The sequence below is a fragment of the Ambystoma mexicanum genome, chromosome 6q (genome assembly GCF_040938575.1).
Source record: "Ambystoma mexicanum isolate Mex_15411 chromosome 6q, UKY_AmexF1_1, whole genome shotgun sequence".
In the NCBI taxonomy this organism is placed as follows: Eukaryota; Metazoa; Chordata; class Amphibia; order Caudata; family Ambystomatidae; genus Ambystoma; species Ambystoma mexicanum.
The window spans coordinates 1,522,394,203-1,522,418,370 of record NC_090937.1 but is presented as its reverse complement, the minus strand read 5'-3'; positions in this window follow the sequence as shown (position 1 = coordinate 1,522,418,370).

The following is a 24,168-nucleotide window of genomic DNA, read 5'->3' as shown; positions in this document are numbered from 1 at the left end:
AGCCCTGTTTTGCTCCTCTCCGTAGGTAAATGTTGGCTGAGCGTTCAGTTCCCAGTGTGATATTGGACATTGGCCATTTCTACAGGAGGGAGATCAATTGTATTAAATGTTTGCCGAGGCTCATGCGTTCTAGGACTGCATAGAGGAAGACCCATTCAGCCGAATCAAAGGCCTTTTTGGCATCTAATAGTACCCCCACTGCTTGACTCTCTGAGTCGAGGAATTCCATGGCGCCAAACATTCTTCTGATGCCATATGAGGTGTTTCTGCCAGGAATGAAGCCCGCCTGATCAGCCAGTACCATAGCAGGCATCCGTGGCAGCAGCTGCTTAGTAAGGGTCTTTGCAAAGATGTTATTGTCCAGGATTATTAGAGATATAGGTCTATATGAGGCACAGTTTTCTTTTGATTTGCCGGGTTTGTGGAGGAGAATTATGTTGGCCATGTAGAGAGTTGGTGGTAAATGGTCATTGGCTAAGGCTTCATCGTAGACCTGTAGCAAGAGTGGAGCCAGGAGCTTTGTGAAGGATTTATAAAATTTGCCCGTTAGGCCATCTGGGCCAGGTGTTTTTGCATTCGGTAGTTCCTTAATTGCTTCGAGAATTTCATCTGTAGTGATGGGTTTGTTAAGCAGTTCTCGAAGTTCGGTGCTTGTTCAGTACAGTTCTACTGCGTTTAAGTATTGTGCCAGTTCAGTGGGATCTGCGTTTCAACTATGTCTTCATCGGAGTAGACGGGATTGTCGGTGTGGTCTAGGAATGATTCGATCATTGTGGGTTTCCTCTTGGCCGCAGCAAGCCTTGCCAGGAGTGCCCCGGGTTTCTGCCCCTCGCCGTACTGGTGAATCTTGTGGTGACTAGTCAAGAATTTTATTTCTCTTTCTGCCGCAGTTCTGAAGGTTTCTAATTCTTCTTTAAGCGCTGCTAGGCTTCGGGGGTTGTTTGCAGATTAGAGTGTTTGTTCGAGTTTCTTGAGATGGGTCTCGCTCAGAGCCAACTCTCTCCTCACCAATCTGAGGATTCCGTTTTCATTTGCTAAACAGATTCCTCTAACAAAGCACTTAAAGGTTTTCCATAGTGTACCTGCTGAGGACACAGAGCCTTGATTGACCTCGATGAAGGAGATTATTTCCGATCGAAGTTAATCTGCAAAAACCTCATCTGAGGTGGACAACCGGGCTCACCCGAGTGGAGCCAAAGGAAATCCCGAAGTAGGCGAGGGGCATGCACAGGAACGGTCAGCCAGGGAATAGCCCTTCCAGTCAACCAAAAACTGCAGGTGGCCCGTTGGCATCTCGAATCGCAGATACCAGCCACCTCGAATTCTGCTCCAGCAGGAGTGACCACGGGGTGCGGGCGCCCAGCAGCGTCCCTGGAAAAACAGTTGGGCACTGCTGCATCCCCAACCATTCAACAGATGGAAATAGGGCCAAAGAATCTGGGAGACAACTTAGAAGGAACCAGATGACGAAGTAAGTACTTGGATGAAAACCAAACAGAATCACCCACAGCCAGAGTGGGGGCTGGTCTCTGCCGCCTGTCGGAGTATGCCTTTGCCCGTTCCTGAGCGTCTTGCAAGGCAATGAGAGCCCGCCACTGCCCCAGCTGGACATCTGCCACCAAAGCATCAACCCCAGGAAAGCGTGTAGACGGGGGAACCAGAGTAGGGAGAAAGGATGGATGGTACAGAAGGAAGTAGGTGCAGAAGAAGGGGCTAGACTTCAAGGCCGAGTGAGTCACATTGTTATAGGCAAAGTCAACGAATGGCAGCAGGATGTCCCTATCCTCCTAGACGGCAGATACAAAACATCTCAGATAGCCTTCCAAAGTCTGGTTCAAGCGCTCCGTTTAACCATTGGTCTGGGAATGGTAGCCAGAGCTCAAATCCCATTGCATGTGAAGTAGGGCGCAAAGTTGTTTCCAGAAACACAAATTGTGTACTGTGGACCCCTATCCAAAATGATGGTGTCAGGTAGACCATGCCTGGAAAAGATCTCGGAGAGAAAGACTTGCGACATCCAGGCATCTGATGGGACACCTGGGAGAGAGGTGAAATATGCAAGTTTAGTGAAGTAGTCAATCGTGACCATGATGGGCATTTGGCTGTGAGAAGGGGGCAAATCCACGATGAAATCGGTGGAGATGATTTACCAAGTTCTCTTACGGATTGACATCTGGGATAACAGACCAAGAGGGAATTGGTGGGATGACTTAGACTGAAGAGAGGTGACACAGGAGGATACGTAGTCAAGTACATCAGACGAGACCGTAGGCCATCAAAATGACTTTGGACTAGGTCCAGAGTGGTATTGATGCCACGATGGCTGTCAGCACGAGAATCGTGGCACATATGCAGGACCTCCTTCCGTAGTCTCTCGGACAATATTACCACATTTGGTTATGGAAGTAGATCCCAATGTCTTGGGTTAGGGCATGGGAGTGTGCCAGATCTTGACAATGGTCACGCTGCTCTAGGGTGTCTTGTTCGATTCGGCTTAGAAAGTTGGACACGACATGCATAAATACTGCTTTAGGGAAGATGGATTCGGTATGATATTTGGCTGCATGGTGGTCTTTCCGAGAAAGAGCGTTGGCCCGGAGGTTCTGAGAGCTGGGAAGGAAGGTAAAGACAATTTGGTAGGGTGAAAAAAAATGTGACCAGCAGGCTTGGCGGCTGTTGGCTGTTTGGGCATATTGGAGAACTTAAGTCGGTCCGAACCTCGATCGGAAATGATGAACCCAGAACAAGATGTCTCCCTTCCTCAAATGCTCGTTTGATAGCTAATAGTTCCTTTTCTAGTACTGAATAATTAATCTCAGCAGGATTGAATGTTTTGGACAGGTAAGCTACTGGCGACTCAGTACCTTCTGTGTTTTCTTGGAAAAGGATGGCCCCTAAGGCATAGTGAGACGCATCAGTCTCAAGAATTAATCTTTGTTGTTGATCTGAGTTTTTTAGAATGGGGGTTGAGATGAAAAGATGCTTAAAACGGTTGAAAGAGCTCTGGACTTTGGTATGCCAGACAAAAGGTGCTCCTTTCTTGAGAAGATGAGTGATTGGGAGAATGAGTTCTGAGAATTAAGGGAAGAATTTCCGATAAAAATTTGTGAAGCCCACAAACATTTGGATCTCCTTTACATTCGCCGGAGGAGGCCGTTCCACGACCGCCGATACTTTTCTTGGGTCCATTGACACCCCTTGGGAGGACAGAACAAACCCTAAGTATGTTACTTTAGGACTATGGAATACTCACTTTTCGGGTTTGCAGTACAGCTGATTGGCCTGGAGCAACTGTAAAACCAGTTTCACATGTCGTATATGATTGTGCAAGTTGGCTGAGAAGATTATGTAATGCCAAAAAGGGGTTCAGAAGGCCATTTTCCATTCATCACCCAGAGCAATCCTTATCAGATGGTAGGCCTCTCTAAAATCCAATTTAGTGTAGATCAATGCTCCTGATACGGCTTCCAATATGTCGGGTATCAATGGCATCGGATACTTGTCAGCCACTGTGATCTTGTTCAAACCCCAGTAATCGATGCAGGGGCGGAGTTCCTTGTTATCTTTCTTGGGGATAAAGAAGAGGGACGGCCCAGCAGGGGAGGTGGATTCAGCAAAGAGCCCATTCTACAAATTTGTCTTAAGGTATTCTTTGAGCACGGTCTTCTCTTTTTGTGACAACATGTACATCTGACCGAATGAGTTCTATATGTCAGTCGTCCCAGCGATGAGGAGGAATGGAAGAGTATTTGGGGTTAGCGAATACCCAAGAAAACTGGTCATAGCAGGCTGGGATGTTGCTAAGGAGACCGACTGTGGAAACTATGCCCGCTTGATTCTCCGCAGGGGAGATGTAGACCCCTACTAATTGGTGAGAAAGACAATTATCAGTACAATACTCAGAGCCTAGAAATGGGGTCCCAGCCATCAAGTTGATGAAAGGGTTATGGAGACGGAGCCATGGTAGACCCAGGATCATAGGAAAATGAGCAGCTTTAATGAGGTAGAAGCTAAGTTCTTCCGAGTTGGAGGCTATCTGACATATAAAAGGACTGGTCTGCTCTTTAATAGGATCGGAGACAAGACGACTGCCATCCACTCCCTGGATGGAAATGACTACAATCTAGGAGACTCTAGGGATTCCTCTTCTGCCAGCCCAATTGTCGTCCAGGAAGTTTCCTGCACCACAATCGATCAAAGCAGGGACATTTTGGATTAGGTGGTGTTCAAATGAGATCTGCACTAGGACAATCCCCATGCTGTTATCTGTGATTCGTGGACTGTTGGGCAGAAATGGGTAATCGGAGGAACCCTTTTGAGCCACCCCAACTATGGTTCCTCTTACAGTGGGGCAGAAGAGTTTTCCGACTTCTTGCGTTCAAATCTTCTTGGAGGGGCCATAGGGCATTCCTTCACTTTATGAGCCAAGGATCCGCAGTACATACATAAACCGAGGGTTTGTCTCCAATCTCTCTCTTTGGTAGTAAGGGGACCCCGGGCTGCTCCTATCTGCATGGGTTTGTCGGTAGGCACAGCTTTGAGAGGACTGCCAGGGAACTGGATTCCTGGGTGAGTCCGAGCCGTGTGTCCTTTCTTCCTCTTCTTGTTTCGTTCCTGTAGACTATAGTCAATCCGCATAGTGATGGTTATCATGTATACTAGATTGATGGGTCTAGGAACTCTGGATATCTTGTCCTTCAATTGCTCGGAAAGTCCCCAGCGGAACAGAGTGAGCAACGTATTGTCCGGCCATGCGGAAATCAGATTCCCTGTACCACAAACTTACAGAGCATCTTCTAAGGGATTAACGACGCATGTGTAACCCGGAACTGCCATACACCTGACCCAAGGTAGGCGGGACATCCACAGAGGCTGGAAAGGATGTTGGAATTCCTAAGTACAGCAGCAAAACAAATACGGCTGTGGCGCCACAATGTCCAGCGCAGTGGCGGCTGGTGAGTTTGAAAGCTGGTGGGGCGTACATTTTCCAGGGTGAATTTTTGAGCAAGCGCACGTAGCCCGTGATCCCACACCCCCCAAGGGGCATGCAGGGCGGTGCAAGTGTGATGGTGTATTTTACAACAGCTTGTATTGAGAATAGTGAGTACTATGGTATATGCATAAGGAAATTCATTATATAGTCAGTATTTATGGAAACATATGTTTGTCATGCTGTTACTGGCATTCACATGCGTTCATCCTCTTACTAAGGTGGGATTTTAGGCTTTTTCTGAAAGGGGGAAACTAAGGTAAACCACTTAATTAATGCAACATTTGTCCTACCTCTAATGGCTGTCTGCCTAGCTGACTTGCCATTGCTTCATTTGGTCAAAGTTAAAACACGTGGAATGCAGAGGTCTCAGAAATAGCACAGAAATCGTTTACTAAGTTTATTATTGTGAGTGCTTTATTATCAACCAACAACCAAAACATCATAATCTGATCAACAATTAAACAAACTTCACATTTCTCACTGTACACCTGCCTTTGCTGAGGCCGGAAGTACCTCTTTGCCTCCCATGCTGTCCGGACGCTGTGCATTCATTACTTCTCTGATCGTGCATTTTTACCCGTTCTACGGCGTTACTACCCATGGCTCCGCCCCCCTTCCTCAGGAAGAGGTTAAATTTGGGGATCACGTGCACCAGCGTGCGCGCACCAGGCGAAGTACCGGAAGTACCTCTTTGCCTCCCACTCTGTCCGGACGCTGTGCATTCATTACTTCTCTGAAGGGTATTCACTGTGGAGTTAAGTTGGGGAAATATATGTGGACTTATAAGTATCTTCTGGTGCTTATTGCATTTCTCTCTTTTCATTTATAGTGCATTTTTACCCGTTCTATGGCGTTACTACCAGTGGCTCCGCCCCCCTTCCTCAGGAAGAGGTTAAATTTGGGGATCGGAAGTGCCTCTTTGCCTTTTCGCCGCGGTGTTGCGGCGGAGAGGCATAACAGGTGCTGCGGTACGAGTGTTCTGTGATTGCAGTGAGGAATGCAATTACGCTCGTCTAAGAGGAATCCTCTTCAGCCTGGTATAAACTCGCCCCCTTTATTGAGAGGGTTAGTTATGACTCCATCAAGAGCTCCTCGCGAGCCAGCGCTCATCTTGCATCCACGCCTAATAAGAAATCCATGGCTGGATGTCAAAAGGCTCTAAAGGATGCGGATATTCACGCTTTTTATAAAGGCATCACGACAAAGGCCCGTCTCAGTGGCAAGCTTCCGCTATTGACGACGGTTTCAAAATCATTGGTAAATAAAACTAACATTCCCGCTGCCTGTATTCAAGCCACTAAGGCCTGTATGGATAAAAAATCTGTATCCTTGCAACAAGCCGAGACATGTAAGTTACCAATGCCTGTTATTTCTGTAATGAATGATACATGTGAATTGAATCCATCTAATGTTCCTACTGTTGCAAAAATACCCTCGCAGACCTCCTCTGTTACTGACAGCGCGCTGTTAAAAGCACTCCCTCCTACCGCAATCCCAAATCAGGCAGATAATTTAGAGTCGAAAAGCATGCCAGTTGTACAGGACATTGATCTTGGCAAGGAGGGCTCTGGGTAGTCTGGCCATATGTTACCTGATAACCTGTCAGCCTCGCCTGTATTATTTGTCACGCCTGAACCCAATAGTACAAGTTCACCTGTGAGTGTGTCTTTCATCCACCCACGCCAAGAAGACCTATCTCCCCCATTTCTAGCTGGTCTCCGTCATATTCAGACAGGCAGGGGGAGAGAATGTTAGAACCCACCATGCAGGCTACGAACTTTGCTATTCAAATGCTAGGGAAACTATTTGAGGCCCTTGACACTAAACTAAACAAGCAGGCGGATGTACTAGATCGAATGTCTCACTGGCAAAACACCTTTGGGATGGACATCAGGCATGAGTTACAACAACTAACTTTTCTCAAACATAAAGCTCCAGTTTCAGTATCTGTCCAGACATCGGTATTAGTAGAGAAAACTGATTTTGCTATTCCCTTGATCGAGGGGATTATTCTCGAAAATATACCGAATGAGAACTTTATACAGAATTGTGATTCTGAGAATGAACCTCATGAGGTTCCGATGGTTAGTCTAAACACCTCAATAACGACAATAAAAAAAAAAGTGTATACCATCTTCACTCCTGCTAATGGTAGGAAAAATAACAACACACAGAAAGAGAAGTTAACAAAAAATCAAAGTGCCCCTAAAGTGGTAACTAATTCAAGCTCTAAGCAGTTTTTTAAGGCTCTCACACTTCCTAAAAGGAAAAAAAGTGCTATGGTAGCATCTGAAGCCATAAGGAAAAAATATAAACAGCAGATGCATGGCAAATCAATACATCCTGACACTGTATCTGTTCCACCAGATTATGCCCCTCTGAATGCATTGTTGAAAGAAGTGGACTTACATAGTGCTGCGATATTGAAAAAAGCAAATAAGCGAGCATCATTGTCTCTTTTTGATAATACTAAAGTTAGTATAACAGAGTCTAGAAATGAAGATGCCCTTCAGGCACACAGATTGGAACTCAGAACAGCAGTTGATGCATATATCTCTAACCAGACATTGACAGGATCAGTGGGGAGGGATCCAAAATGTCCTACTCTAAACACTTTAGGGGAACAAGACAGAAGAGTGGCCTTTGATAACTCTAGCGCTCAGACTCTGGATTACCCCTAATCCAGACTAAAAGAAACACAAATGAGTGTGTCTTCTCAAAAAAAGCCTGTTAGATACACCTCTGGCTTAGATAGAGTGTCTATTGACCTGAGGGAAGGGCAGTCTCATAAATCTCTCCCTCAAACCCCCTATACCCACGGGATGGACTTAACAGCAGAAATGATGAGGTTAATTGAAACTGCCCTAAAACAAATTCAGGTAAAAACAAAAAGTGAATTACCAAGAGTTCCTCATGGTCGACCCCACAGTGACTTAGGTCAACAGATAAATCCATCGGTGAAGAAAAGTTTGGCACCATACTCATTGATTCTGGCTTGCAGAATACTACCCTGCAAGCAATACAATCATAAGAGAAGATCCATTATGGCCATATTTTCTGAAATTGTACAGCTGGAAGACATTAACTCGACTGATATTGAGTATGTAGAATTTGTGAATGACCAGAATCTTAACACTGTGAGATTATGGTTGAACTCTCGGGTCGTCCAAAATCTCATCTGGTCTGTAAAAACTCATCTCTTTAACCTGGGATTTTAATTTATTGCCGAAAATAACAAACCTACCCCGGTCTTGAAAAATCAGTTGGATCATCCAGTCCCCCAGAAGGGAAAGGATAACCCCCAAGAAGTACCACTTGCTCATGTAAATGTATCCAAGAACAAGCATAACTAGAACAGGACCATGTGCAATTCCAAATATCGATCTTAAGTTGGAACACTAGAGTGTATATTCATCTCCTTAATAATGATTTGAATCACTTAGGATTGTATGATTTAATTCTTTTACAAGAGACCTGGCTTATTGATCCTCCAGTTTGGAATGGATTTTGCATCAATTCGGCTTATAAGCCGATAATGGGCAGACCATCGGCTGGGCTTCTTATAGCTACTAAAATTCGAAAGGGTGTGTCATCGGAATTCTGGGGAGCGCCAAATAAACATATGCTTCTGGTAAAGATTAGGGTTCACGATGTATGTTATGCTGTCCTTAACATATACTGGAACACTGCTGCCATAAGTGATAATGTTTTCTTTGATGATGTCATAATGCTTTTGTATATAGTTGCTCTGGAGCACTCAGTTACACATTTGATTTTTGCTGGTGACCTAAATGTTAACTTTATTACAATGCGTCCAATATGAGACAGAACAATTATGCAGTTCACTAACCTGGGCAGCGGGCGGACTCCGTACCAGCAACAAGGCAGATAGTGAAGGCTTCCCGGGAGTCCCTGCTCCCTCCCAGCCGTTAGCTTCAGCTGAGGAGGAACCACAGTCCCCAGGGAAAACCCTCCGGGGAAGAAAAACCCTGTGTTGTAATGACAGGATACAGTAGACCTTCAGGATGAATCAGCCAGCTTCCCTTCAAAAGATCCGGTGCAGACGAAGCTGGTCCTGGACGGAAGAAAGGAGAGGTAAGTTTTCTCCACTTTCGATCGTCTGTTGTTGATACGAATAGCTATGTTAACTTACTCCGGGTATGGAGTTGAGAGATTCGAGAAGTCTGTGTAAAGACTTCGGGAAGGGGGTGAGTCTCTTTAGGTTGGAAGCGGACCTTAGGGGAGAGGAGGTGAGCAGACGGAGTCCGGAAAATGGCGAAGCGCCGATCTGGAGAGTAGCGACGCATTTGCTTAACTTCCTGGTCGGGTTATATGGAGTCACATGATCGTCGCGGCGTGAAGGAAAACAACGTGCAACCTCTGCAGCGGGAGCTTCACAATCAGATTCAGAGGCGTCCGCCATCTTGGGTGAGTAGGAATGCATTGTGTTGTACACCCGATGCTGTCGCCAAAGCGACCACCGGTGCAAAGGTGTAACAGTATGCCCCCTCCTACGAGGCGCACAACCCGGCTTCCCAGGGTGCCGCCTGAAAAACCGTCGAACCAACGAGGGAGCATGAACCCCCGATGCCAATTCCCAAGTCCGTTCGGCAGGAGAATAGCCCTTCCAGTCCACAAGAAATTGCAACCGGCCTCTGTGATATCTGGAATCGCAAATTTCTGCCACTTCATACTCTGGTCCCGTATCAGTCATCATCGGAGGAGGACGAACTGCAGGGGTGCGTTGAAATCTATCCTTCACGGATAGTTTGATCTGGGAGACGTGAAAGACCGGATGAAGACGGGCCCAGGAAGGAGGCAGCGCTAGTCGGACTGCCACCGGACCGACAAAAGATTTCACTTTAAACGGTCCAAAATATCTGGGCGACAGCTTGGACGGCACCAGATGTCTCGGGAGGAATCGGGCTGATAACCAGACCGCATCCCCGACTTGAAGGGATGGCAGATCTAGTCGACGGCGATTAGCTGCCCTCTTGGCTCGATCTTGGGCGGCCTGCAGAGCTATTCGAGCGAGCTGTTGACCCTTCTGAATACCATCGACTAGACTGTCTATTCCAGGACAATTGGCAGAGGACTTAGAGATGGACGGTTCAAAGGATGGATGAAATCCATAGGAACAGTAAAAAGGACTGGTCTTTAGTGCCGAATGACTGGCATTATTGTATGCATATTCAGCCAAGGGTAGGAGATCTCCCCAATCATCCTGTGCCGCAGAAACAAAACAGCGCAGATATGTCTCTAGTGTTTGGTTTAGGCGCTCAGTCTGCCCATTTGTTTGGGGATGATATCCTGAGCTAAGGGCTCTATTGATTCCCAATGATTGACAAATACCCTTCCAAAATTGCGAGATATATTGGGGACCCCGATCAGACACAATAGTGTTAGGAAGACCGTGTCTAGAGAATATTTCTGAAATAAATATCTTTGACATAAGAGCAGCCCCAGGGAGTTTTTGCAGAGGAATGAAATGGGCCATCTTCGTGAAATAGTCAATAGTCACCATAACGGTGGTGTAACCCGAGGACAACGGAAGGTCGACAATGAAGTCAGTGGAAATGACTTGCCAGGGCTTGTCCGGAATTGGCATACAGGTGAGTAAACCAAAAGGTGGATACCTGGGAGTCTTAGACTGTAGACAAACCGTGCATGCTGATACATAATCTTGGACATCCTTGGTTATCCCTGGCCACCAAAAATGACGAGTAGTCAGCTCAAGGGTGTTTTGATATCCTCGATGCCCGGCTGCCTTGGAGTCATGACACATGAACAGGACTTCTTTCTGAAGTGTCGGGGTCGGAATAAATACCTGATCCTTAAAAAAGTAGTATCCCTTCTCCTGAGTCAGCGAATGAGTCTCTTGTAAGTTCCTGCAGATTGGATCTAGACGTGCCGTTTCCTGTCTGACAATATGTAGAAAATCAGTCACTGTTGCCAGAAATGTAGCTTTAGGAAAGAAAGGCTCAGAATGGAACTTTTTGATAGGAGGATCCTTTCTTGAAAGCGCATCTGCTCGGAGGTTTTGATTCCCGGGAAGGAAAGTAAATTCTATCCGAAACGGTAGAAAAAAATGAGCCCAGCGAGCTTGTCGACTGTTAGTGGTATGGGCTTGTTGCAATACTTTGAGGTTGTGATGGTCGGTTCGAACCTCGACCGGGTAGGCCGAGCCCAGCAATAGATGTCTCCACTCCTCAAAGGCTCGCTTGATTGCCAGCAATTCTTTATCAAGGACTGAATAATTTATTTCCGAGGAGGAGAAGGTCTTGGAGAGATAAGCAACTGGTCCTTCTACTCCTGACTCGTCCTTTTGCAAAAGAATTGCTCCTAGAGCATGGTGAGACGCATCAGTCTCGACAATGAATGGTCGAGACTGGTCTGGGGTGAGCAAAACGGAAGCAGACGTGAAAAGATTCTTTAGTTCCGAAAAGGCTTTCTGCGCAGGGTCATCCCAAACGAAAGTCTTCCCCTTCTTCAGAAGACTGGTAATGGGAAGCACGGTCTCGGAGAATCCTGGGATGAATTTTCTATAAAAATTAGCGAACCCCAAAAATCGTTGGATCTCTTTGACGTTCGAAGGGGAAGGCCAATCTAATATAGCCGAGATCTTCCGAGGGTCCATAGAAATCCCCTGGGCAGACAGCACGAACCCAAGATACGTCACTTGGTTCCTGTGGAACTCGCATTTTGCCAGTTTGCAATACAGCTGGTTGGCCTTAAGTCGGTCTAATACCAAATTGACATGTCGGATGTGTTCCTCTATTTTCTGTGAAAAGACTAGAATATCATCCAAATAGACGATTACATAGTGAAGGAGTACATCGGCGAATAGATGGTCCATGAAGCGCTGAAAAACAGCGGGAGCATTAGCCAACCCAAACGGCATCACCCTATATTCGTAGTGACCGAATGGGGTCCGAAAGGCAGTCTTCCACTCGTCGCCAGGGGCGATGCGAATCAAGTGATATGCCCCTCGTAAATCCAACTTGGTATAGAGCGAAGCCCCTTGAACGGCTTCCAGAATGTCTGGGATAAGCGGCATTGGATACTTATCCGGGATGGTGACCTTATTGAGCCCTCGGTAGTCTATGCATGGCCGTAGTTCCTCTGTATCCCTTTTGGGAATGAAGAATAACGAAGCACCGGCGGGTGATTTGGACTCAGTTATAAGACCGTTTTGAAGATTAGTCTGAAGGTAGTCTTTGAGAGCCTTTTTCTCCGGTTGGGATAAGATGTACATTCGGCCAAAAGGTATCGGTTGATCAGGGAACAAATCTAAATGACAGTCATCCCGACGGTGAGGAGGTAATGTAGGGTATTCTGGCTGAGAAAATATGGACTGAAATTGTTGATGACACCTCGGGATCTGACTGACCATCCCAATCGAGGAGCCTTCGGTTGGTACTACCATCATGGAAGGTGCTTGAATGCCAACAGATGATTGAGTAAGACAATGGGAAACACAATATTCGGAACCTAGAAACAAAGTTCCTGCCTTCCAGTTTATAAAAGGATTATGGGTTCGCAGCCACGGTAAGCCCAAAATAATGGGAAAATGAGCAGTTTTTATCAGGTCAAAAACTAACGTCTCCTGGTGGGTTGAAATTAGGCATGTAAGGAGTAGTCTGTTCTCGAATGGGTCCAGAACTAAGGGGACAACCATCCACCCCCTGAATGGGTGTTATACACGTCTTGGTGGATCTAATGATTCCATGCTTCGCAGCCCATTGGTCATCAATAAAGTTGCCAGCTGCTCCGCAATCGATCAATGCCGGAACCCCACGTAGCTCTAAGTCTGGTAATTTCAAGATCAGGGGAAGTACTAACATAGTGTGTTCCGTAATGTCCTCTTTAAGAGAAGTACCAAGTCTCTTTGGGGAACTCCTTTCAGGACCTCCTGCCGTGGTTCCCCTTACGACAGGGTCTTGGCGTTTCCCCGCATCGGATTCCTTGTCCGACGAGGAGGGACGACGGGACAATCCTTCAGCATGTGAGATGAAGCCCCACAGTACATACATAGGCCCTGACTCATCCGTCTTTCTCTTTCGCCCTCTGACAAAGGGCCTCTGGCCACTCCTATTTGCATGGGTTCGTCGGGTTTCTGGGATCGAGAAACCGGGGAAGGAGAACTAGAGAATAGTTGAGAGGGTTTCCCTCTCTTCTTCTCATGGAAGCGTTCATGGAGACGGTAATCAATCTGCATGGTGAGCGCAATCATCTCGGCTAAATTGGCGGGACGAGGAACCTTCGAGACTTCATCTTTCAGTTCCTCGGAAAGACCTCTGCGAAACAGCGTGAGGAGACCGTCATCCGGCCACCCTGTTTCAGCTGATAGCTGTTTAAATTGAGTCACGTAACTCATAAGATCTTTATTTCCCTGTTTTAAATCTAGCAGTTTCTCCTGAGTAGAGACTGAAATTTCCTGCCTACTAAACATAGACCGCAAACTGTTAGTAAAGGCTGGGTATGAGTCTAGAATGGCATTTTCTGAGGTGACTAAGGGTGTCGCCCAGGCCAATGCAGGGCCTGCCAAGTGGGATATCAGATAACCTACTTTGTCCTTATCAGAAGGGAAAAAACGTGCTTTGAAGGTAAACTGAACCAGGCAACTATCCAGGAACTCCTTGAGTTTGTGCGGGTTTCCGTCATACTTATCGGTATGCAAGGCATAAGGAGGAGTTTCTGAAAACGCTCGAGCGACCTGTTGTCTTAACTGAGCATTGTCTTGTTTTAGAGATTGCATCTCCAGAGACATAGACTGCATAGCAGCCATCAATTGTTGCATTTGTTGCTCCATCGGAGTCCACCGTCTGCACAAGAGCCTGTGATAGGATATTTCCTATATTTAGGCGTCGCTAACTATTACAATGCGTCCAATATGAGACAGAACAATTATGCAGTTCACTAACCTGGGCAGCGGGCGGACTCCGTACCAGCAACAAGGCAGATAGTGAAGGCTTCCCGGGAGTCCCTGCTCCCTCCCAGCCGTTAGCTTCAGCTGAGGAGGAACCACAGTCCCCAGGGAAAACCCTCCGGGGAAGAAAAACCCTGTGTTGTAATGACAGGATACAGTAGACCTTCAGGATGAATCAGCCAGCTTCCCTTCAAAAGATCCGGTGCAGACGAAGCTGGTCCTGGACGGAAGAAAGGAGAGGTAAGTTTTCTCCACTTTCGATCGTCTGTTGTTGATACGAATAGCTATGTTAACTTACTCCGGGTATGGAGTTGAGAGATTCGAGAAGTCTGTGTAAAGACTTCGGGAAGGGGGTGAGTCTCTTTAGGTTGGAAGCGGACCTTAGGGGAGAGGAGGTGAGCAGACGGAGTCCGGAAAATGGCGAAGCGCCGATCTGGAGAGTAGCGACGCATTTGCTTAACTTCCTGGTCGGGTTATATGGAGTCACATGATCGTCGCGGCGTGAAGGAAAACAACGTGCAACCTCTGCAGCGGGAGCTTCACAATCAGATTCAGAGGCGTCCGCCATCTTGGGTGAGTAGGAATGCATTGTGTTGTACACCCGATGCTGTCGCCAAAGCGACCACCGGTGCAAAGGTGTAACAAACTTAATCTTTGGGAAAAACCAATCTCTTAAAGGTCAGGTGTATAGATGGCTTGGGTTGACCAAAGCCCGTGGTTTACATATGCTTAATGGCATATTCAAAGAAGACATACCCCCAAGGGCCACATGGCATAATGGTCATCTGGAATCAGTGATTGATTACATTTTTGTTAGTACCTCTCTACTGCCCTCGATTGAGAATTTTGAAATCATTGACACTAAACAAAGCGACCATAATATTTTATCAATGAAATGGTCGCAGAAAAACAGCACCACAATTCAACAAAGTGTCCAGCCCCAAGGAGTCTTAATTGTGAACCCGGGATGTAAGAGACTATGATGGTCTGAGGATGCTGTCTATAAATTTAACCAATATCTATCAGAAACAACTGAGCAAAACTCTAGTATTATGAACAACACATGTATTCAATATAGTAATAACATGCAGCTCTTTCATGATACAAGAACTAAGGTCAGATCAAAAACTATCCATCTGCATATATTTGACCAAGTTATGAGGACAAAGAAAATCGAAAAATGTGCCCAGTTGAGATTGGCTATGAAGTATCCTCCGGCTGTCAGAGTTCTATTGATTGCGAAAATAAAGTCAAAATATACTAACTGGGTAAAAAGTCATCGCGCAATTCTGTTCCAACAAGATGGTGCAGGAATGCTGTCCATATTAGCAACTAAAAACACTGCTAAAATGTGGGCTTTCATTAATTGTGCTACAGGTTTTTCACAACTTGCAGCACAATCAAATGCTGTGTCAGAACAAGCTTGGACACAGCATTTTCTTGATTTATATTCAGTTCCAGAAGGTGCAGCCCCTTTTCAACCCAGTGTTTTGAATGGTCAATTTAAACTTGATTTTGATTATGAGGATATTTGTACTCTCATTAAAACTTCATCTAACTCTAAAGCAGCTGGGCCTGATGGTTTATCGAATTATACTCTAAAGCTGCACCCGGAATTATGGGCATCAATATTGTATAACATCTTTACTGCAGTCAATGTAGCTCAGGCTATCCCTGAAACTTGGACGCATTCCATCATTGTCCCGATATTCAAGAAGGGGGATCGGCAGGCACCTAGTAGCTATCAGCCAATCTCCCTTCTTGATGTACCAGGTAAAATCTTTGGTAAACTGCTATTGAAAAGATTTAATGCATGGACCATGTCGGCACAAGTAAGAGACAGCTTTCAATCTGGCTTTGTCTCAGGTTTGGGTACTATCCCAAATATAATGTGCCTAAATTTAATCAAAATGCATTATGCTGCCAGGGGCCAGTCATTGTACTTAGCGTTCATAGATTTTTGGGCTGCGTTCGATTCTATTGACCAGGCATTTCTTCACAAAAAACTAAATAGATATAATTGCCCAAACTCCTCAGTGAATATGTTGATGCTATTGCATTCGAACACCACAATGCAGGTACGCCTAACGCTTGAAGGCTCACTATCTGCCTCTATTGATACCTTGAGAGGCCTAAAGCAAGGGTGTCCATTGGCTACAAGCTTATTCAATTTTTTCATCTATGACATGGGCGCAATTTTCAGCTCCATCTGTTGTGACCCCCCGAAAGTGGGTACCAGTAAAGTCAGCTATTTACTATATGCTGATGATCTGGTACTATTGTCATTAACACCATATGGTCTCCAGTTTATGCTAAATAGATTAAATCAGTACACAATCTCTAACCATCTGGAAATAAATGCATCAAAATCCCAAGTATTAGTTTGCCATAATACAGGTAAACGAAAGAATAAGAAATATGCTTGGACAATACAGGGAAATGAACTTTTGGTTGTTGATCATTATAAATCTCTGGGTGTTATTATTTCCAATTCTGTTACACCGAAAATTGAAAATTGGGAAACAAATAACAAACTTCAGACTCTGATCTCCCAGACAAGAATTCTTGTTGCAAAATATGGTAAATTTAGCTTCAAACATGCATTGTCTTTTTGCCAAATGAAGGCTGTACCAATATTGTTGTATGGTGCTGAGTCAGGAAGCCCACAAAATCAGCTGTATTGGGACAAATTAGAGGGTAAATACTGGAGGAAGGTACTGCAATTGCCTAATTGTACTCCTCTATCTATGATACGTTTTGAGTTGGGGGTATTATCACTCTATTCCCAAATATTGTGGAAATGTCAGCTTTCCTGAGGAAATGTTTGCTAAATCTTAATGTGTCAAATGTATTGGGCACAGTAGCACAGTACCTACTTGTTAGCACCTCTGGATTTCCTCTTAAGTGGTGCATGCTTTTGTTTACCGAAATGGCCCTGGCTGCTGTAACTATTGAAATCCTACTCACTAATCCATATTTAGCAAAGAAAAAGATCTTTGAATATGACTGGATTAAAAACTGTGCAGCTTGTAAGACCTACAAGGACTTTGATAGCGCAGTCTTTGGTTTGAAAAAATACAAGGTCCTGGCGGAATACTTAAATAAATGTCCATCTCCGCATATACGACGACAATATATGAGAGTCAGATTTAATTTGTGGCACACCCGTGATGTTTTACAGAGGCGAAAACAAATTGCCCCGCATGAGAATTTTTGTTGTTACTGCCCTAATGTACAACAGAATGAAACTCTTCAACACTTAGTTGTGGCGTGCCCTGGTCTGTATTCTCTGCGCATGAAACTGTTTCAAAATGTACTTGTCTTCTTTTCTGAGCCGGATGAGGGAACACTTTGGAAATCTCTCTTTACAAGTCCTAGATTGGCTGTGAAGGTAGCTATTGTACATTTTTTAGGGACAATCGTGCCAGATGTTTCTTGTGTATAAATGTATAAAACATCTAAGAAAAGTTGAGAAGTGAGATGCATTTAAAAAAGATAATTGTATATAAATGTATTATTTTATTGATTCTGAAACAATTGTTAAATATTTGAAAAGTTGTTTGTAACAGCTAAGCAAATAAAAAAAAAAAAAAAAATTCTCACTGTTCTGTCAAATAGATCACTGCTACCTTACACAAAATACTAACATGTAAGGCCATTGAAACAAAGAATTCAAGAAAACCCACAGAATAACTGCAAATAGCTTGCTGTAACAGAACATTCACTGGTCAATCATTTTGAAAGTTTGTACACAAATTGTGCACGTCTATTTTTCAGAGAGCCAAATTTATCAATAGTCTGTGTATTGAAGTTAAGGATCTCTTGAATTAGTTCTTTTTCCATGGATAGCATGGCCAAAGCATTCAGGCGATCCTTAGTCATTGTGTTTCTCAAGAATGTTTTAACTCACTTCAGGGTGGAGAAAGCTCTCATACTCAGCTGTTGTTATGGGTGTAGTAATCAGAATTTTTAATAACTGCATTGTCTCACTAAACGCTCCTTCGAGATGGTTTTCAATGAACAATTTGAATAAAGAAATTGTCCCACTTGAACTTTAGAATTCTGGTCTCTCATAAACAATAGAAAGCTCAGTGCCTAGTCTTTGCTTGTTTAACATGGGGTATGCTTGGAGAGTTGCAGTCAGTGCATCATTGGGAAAAACTGTCCATGTGTTTGAAATAGGTCACTCAGCAACAATTTGGCCCCCTCCAAGTGGTTAGTAAATGCAAAGCGTTCTTGGGCTTGTGTAACTATAATATCACATACTTCTTTAGCCAACCGATTCAAAGTGGTCATATTTATATTGCGACTTGCAAAAGTTGCCTCTGATGGAAGTTTAGCTTCAAATTGTCAGTGCTTTCACGTACTCTGCCATTGCACTTGATAAAGGTTGCAGTAGCTTTTTGCAAATACACAGAGTCAATTGGCCTCATTAAATGGTAGGTGGTAGGGGATTACCGGCACCGATAAGGGCACCGGTGCCAGTAATCCCCTACCACCCTACTACGAGTTCCCTTTGCGGGTCCTCCCTTAATGCCTGGTTTTTCCAGGCGTTAAGGACAGAACCCGCAAAGGGACTTTAGAGCTAATAACGGTACCGCAATTTGTGGTACCATGGGGAAGGGCCCTGGTGAATGGGGAATTACCGGTCCCGACAACCTTGGAATGGACCGGTAATTGCTCCATTCACCAGGGCGGAGTCGGTAAGGTTTTGGAGGCAGCCATGGAACTATTAGCGCCATGGTTACCTCCTACCGTGTAATGAGGCCCAATGTCTCACTTCTGAAGCTGGTTATATAGAATGTCAACATGGGGCATTATGTTACTGAACAAAAAAAGGAAGAATAGGTACTCCTTCTCTTTCAGATTTCGAATGAATCCCCGGGCCTCATGCACAGTAACTTCCTCAAAATCATTCTGTTTTTCAATGATCCCAAAGCATCTTAAGAGTGATTTTCTGTGCTGATATATGGCTTCTACTACCTGAATATGGTAGCTCCAACGAGTGTGAGATGGTTTTGGAAGTCTTTTATATGATACCTCATCTAGAATTTCGGTTCTTTTTGGAGAACAAGCAAAAAATGTACAGACGTCAGAAATATCACAAAAGAAAATTCGAGCTTCTGAGATTTTGGAAACCGCTTGTTCCATGATGAGGTTGAGCTGTTGTGCATAGCAATGTACATATTGGGCATTTGGATACACTTCAGCTACGTTATTTTGGATTCCACCAGGCACCTCCCTCATTACACTTGCACCATAATATATTTGCGCAATTACCTTTTTTGCAGCAATCTTCAGGGAATACTTTGTCCTATTTTTCCATTATGGCAGTAGCAATGGTCTGCACGCTAGAGTCTTTCAGATGAGTAAATCCATAAAACCTTTCAACAATTCTGTATCGTTCATCAATGTATTGATAGACCAGCACAGACTGAGTCTTAGTGGAAACATTAGTTGTATCGTCTGCCTGAATAGCCACATAATATGTGCATTTTAACTGCTCTACAATGATCTCTCTGGTGACCGTGAGCATGCAGTCCAGCAGCTCATTCTGAATTGTTTTTGAAGTGCCCTTGAATACTGTTTCATTCTTTAAATGCAGTTCCATTGCACTGTCTGTAATGGATACAAAATCCACCAGGCCTCTAAATACACCAGGATTCAAAGAATGTTCAGTTTCATCATGACCATGTAAAGCCAATTCAAACGTACCGCAAAAGCACACACAGTCAATTAACTTTGACAAGATGTATGGGTTTTTATCCACATCCTCATGATGCTTCATCACGCTCCGGTGATAGGAATCATCCAACTGTGTTGCAATGTTTACACTTCCCAACATGCACAGCTGTAATATATTCTCAATATGAGATTTGCACGATTCATGCCTCTTGCTTTTTTTCTGACAAATGCTTTAAATCAGTGACTCCTGTTTTTGTTCAGGCCGTTTAACATCCAAACAGCAGGCAGGGGAAGCAGAACAAAGACCACTTAGCAATGCTACCAGTGAGCCATGTCTTCTTTTCATACCAAACCATGGAAAATTTGCGTGTGTAAGCCTTTCCCCTATCTTTTGCGGACTGTTCAATTTTTAAATCTGGCCGATCAGGCCCTAGTCTTTTCACCTCCAGTTTTTCACTGTGTGCAAGTCCAGAAAATGGTTTTGAGAGCAATTGGTCCACTGAATTCATTTTTGGCAAGTGTGACACCTGTTAATAAGCAAAATGATGATGTGCATATGTATATGGGATCATGTAGTAATTGTTAGGTATGCTCTTTAATAACACATAAGTATAATTTGTCGGTAATAGACACAGATAACATCTGCAATTATACACAACTCAGCTGTACATCATCGACCAGTACAGTTGAGTATAATTGCCGATGTTATCTATGCATGAGTTAACATACATGCCCATTAGCAAATGTGACACCAGACACACACTATGTATTGCAGCTTGTTTGGCAATTGAGTGCTTATGGAAGAAATGAGGCACGTGTGTTCTGTTAATACTGTTCTAAAAAAACATTGTTTACAATGTGGGGAGATTTTTCTGACTGCATCACATGACCCCAACCCCTCCCAAGCACTGTGGGAGCAATGGTAAAGTGTAGAAAGAAGGTATTGTGATATTTTAAAGACTGTGGGATTTTTCAGCAGTAAAACAAATTACTGTATACCATTCAACTGGAAGATACCAGGACATCATGAGGTAAGTGGAAACCACCACCCAATCCTTTCCTTTGAAAAACAGTTTCCAAATTGACATGTTTGCTTCAGTTGAACCATAAGCAGGCCTTTTTGCATTATATGTATGACTTTCCATTTTCATATGCCTCCCTCTCAGCTAGTCATAGATGCCATTCTTTAGTCTGTACTGTTCATCAGATTTTTCCCCACTTCATCGATCCCCACAAACATAGCCTTCTTTTAAAAAAAATGTAAACTAGATATCTGTGTGCCTTTTTACTAAAGATGATCTCAAATAGAGTTGGAGTGCACTGAGCACTCAACCCTACAAAAGACTCATACTAGCTCACCTGCCTTGTTCTGGAGAATGGTCACTGCAATGAACACCTTCGCAGGCTATGGGAAATCCAAATCCCGGAAGGTGCACTGTGGAGGTTGAAGTCCAATGTTTTTAGTTTCACAATTACCCTGGACTGGTTAGATTTGTTCATGTAAGGTGTTGCTGATGGTCTGTAAAGAAAAAGCGAGAGACTGATCTGGGAAAGGGCAACATAGGCTCAGAGCAGTATTAAAATGGATTTCATACATGAAGGAGAGAGAGTTAACTGCTTGTAACATTGAAGCTGCACCATAATACTCATTAGTACAATGTGTAAAGAAAGTATACCAACTACCACCATGTGCCAGTCATCAGTTGTATAACGCTGCAATATATACATTTTTATAATGTTTTTGTTCTGGGGCTTTAAAAGTGCGCTTTGCAGAGCTCACATTACAAAATTAATTTGCTGCAGCCCTTCAGGAACCTGATTTATAAGCACTCTGCGTGTCCTTCGCTGAATTCCTGTTCAAACACAAGCATTGACAAAGCCAACATTTTGGCCTTGAGCATACGGTTTAAGCTTCTGCCAGGCAATGCTATTAGATGCCCAGGAACCTGCACCATGTTTCTGCTTCTAAAACAAAGGGTAGTTAATTCTGCTACAGCTGTGCCTGGCAAGTGCCTTTCCCATGCTTACACAAAGTCCAAACTGTTGGCATTGCCATTGCTTTTTCCCAGTAGCAGGGGATACACACCAGATTTGTATGCATGTGCATCGCTCACTGTAGTCAGGAATTCAGTGGTAATGCCTTTTTCCTCGTGAAAGAGGCATTACCTTTTTTTTTCCACGTACATTTCTTGTATTTGCCCATGTGTGTTGCTAGATCATGATAGGTTTCTTGGCAAGATAACAGAAGAACCCTAAACGTCAGATAGAGGTATTGTAGTCAGTATACTGAGTACCAGAGTGACGACACGCAACACTTTCATGCAGTACATGCCAGCAAGTACAGTCTAAATTAAAGAAACATGGCATGTATACCAGCCTACAGGTAAACAAGGCAAAGCAGCACAAAGCAGGCAGCCTTGACAAGAGAGTTGAAGGGAACAGAGGGCCAAGGAAAGGCTAGAGATGCAATAATACAGATAGGGAAGGGGGAGTGGAAGCAGGGGAAAGAGCAGGGTCTTCCTAACAAACACACGCTCACATTTTTCATGGCACCCAATGCACGCACTGGCCTCATAATAAGCATCTGGGATCTTAAATCTAGCTGTCAATTCACAGTACAAACAAACTATGTACCTGGAAACATTTACTCTCGTGCCCATCTCCAATAAAACCTCCACAGAAACAATTCTGGTGTCATAATCTTGCCAATTTAGTTGCATGAAAGTGAAGACTAGAGAGGAATACTGCCCCAATGGGACAAATCACTGGTAGAAAGTAAACCCTTCACCTGCACATCAGCAAACACACAGAGGAGGACATATGGGCTGGAACTCCCCATACAACAGCTGCCGAGCCGATCAAGAATGGCTTCCCCCAGAAGCACACAATAAAACCTTGGCATTATCAGAGAAAACAAATGAAACGTAATCATTGCACCACTGGGCAGACAATGGACAGGTAAAGAAACCCGCTAGTACTGTCTGAAGTCCATCACAGCAGCACCACATTGCTACACGGCCAACCAAAGGAGAGGCCAGAAGCACCAACAAACAACCTTTGAACAAAGTTCCTGCAACACATCAGCTGCAAAGGGGCAATGCCTACCGCAGAGGCCCTGCCGAGGATCCTAGCACCTCCACATGTCAATACAATGTAATTATTGAGTTGGGCCATGTGTAGAATGGTGCATATGCCAGAGCAGCTGTGAATAAGTAACAATACTTGTACAGAGCTCTGTATACTAGAAAATACAATGATTAGTAGCAGGGCACTGCACGCGCCTGCAGTTGATCTGAACCCTAAGTCACAGTTACACATTCTCTTCATTTTGTTTCTGTGCAATGGATTTGTTTGAATCGTGCTGCATCTGATAAGACTTTCTCTGGGTTATATACTGCAACAAAGAATGCCAGCCACCGCTTGCAGGGTGCTCTGACTTTCATTAGAATGAAGGGGAAACTCAATTAATACGACCCCAAAAGACTGGTGGCAGAATCGACGACGAAGTTTGGTTTATTGCATGACAACATTGAAGTAAATGCGTGAGGAATACATGTTTCACACGACTTCACTCTCGCTTCTCAATAGACTCTTTGGTATAAAAACAGAGGGAGGGTGAAGCGTGCTTTCATGTCTCTAACAATCATCAGGGAGGCTGTCTTTTCAGGTGTTACACATTTGTCTCAATCGGTCTCAAGGAATTGTGGTAGCTGTAGTCTGTTTAGGGTAACCAGGAACCAACTCCCCTCCAAAAGCACAATTTTTTCTCTGGCGTACACATCTTTCAGTGCTGACTGTAGGGGCTGTGGTTTTACACTCCAAACACAAACAACACTTTCATCTGGGTACTTACCGCCGGCAAGCTTGTGGACCAGGCCGTCTCTGCTGGGCTGGTGGTCTGGAAAGGGCAATGCAGCAGCTCAGTTTGCATCGTCGTCGTCAAAGAAAGAATCAGGGGGAGAGACGTGTGAAGGTGGCGCAGGCGCACGTCCACACCCTGCACCGTTGACCTGCATAGATACAGTAATATCATTGGCTGTTTGCCAGCAAATCCAAGGGTTGTCATTGGCTGGCAAACAGCCAATGACATTACTGTATCCATGCAGGAGGGACTCGAGGGAGGGAATTTCATTCTTCAGTGCACTGTTTGCGCTCATTTTATACTGGTAGGCCACCCTCAAGCGCCCCGCCAGCCTAATAATTAAAGGGGCTTATATAGAGTGCGTGGAGCTACGAGCTCCATGCACTCTACTATTGAAGAAAGCAGAGTAAAACGCCCTGCTGTGAAAGCCAGGTCCGGCCCTTAGGAGTTCTTATACACTGTATTGTTGATGGCCCCCATGAGCAATTTCTTGGATATTCTTTCTCACACTGGTGGGTGGAAACACTTTGTCCCCCCTCAAAATCATACCTTTATTTATGAGCAACTCATCAAATACATGCCTGATGGCATTGGGCAGTGTTCCTTTCCTGATCTCACTTCCTTTTACACCACATTCAAGACAATCCTAGACATCTCTAAGTATTTTGTCTGCTAACATAGCTTCCTCCCATACTTTTT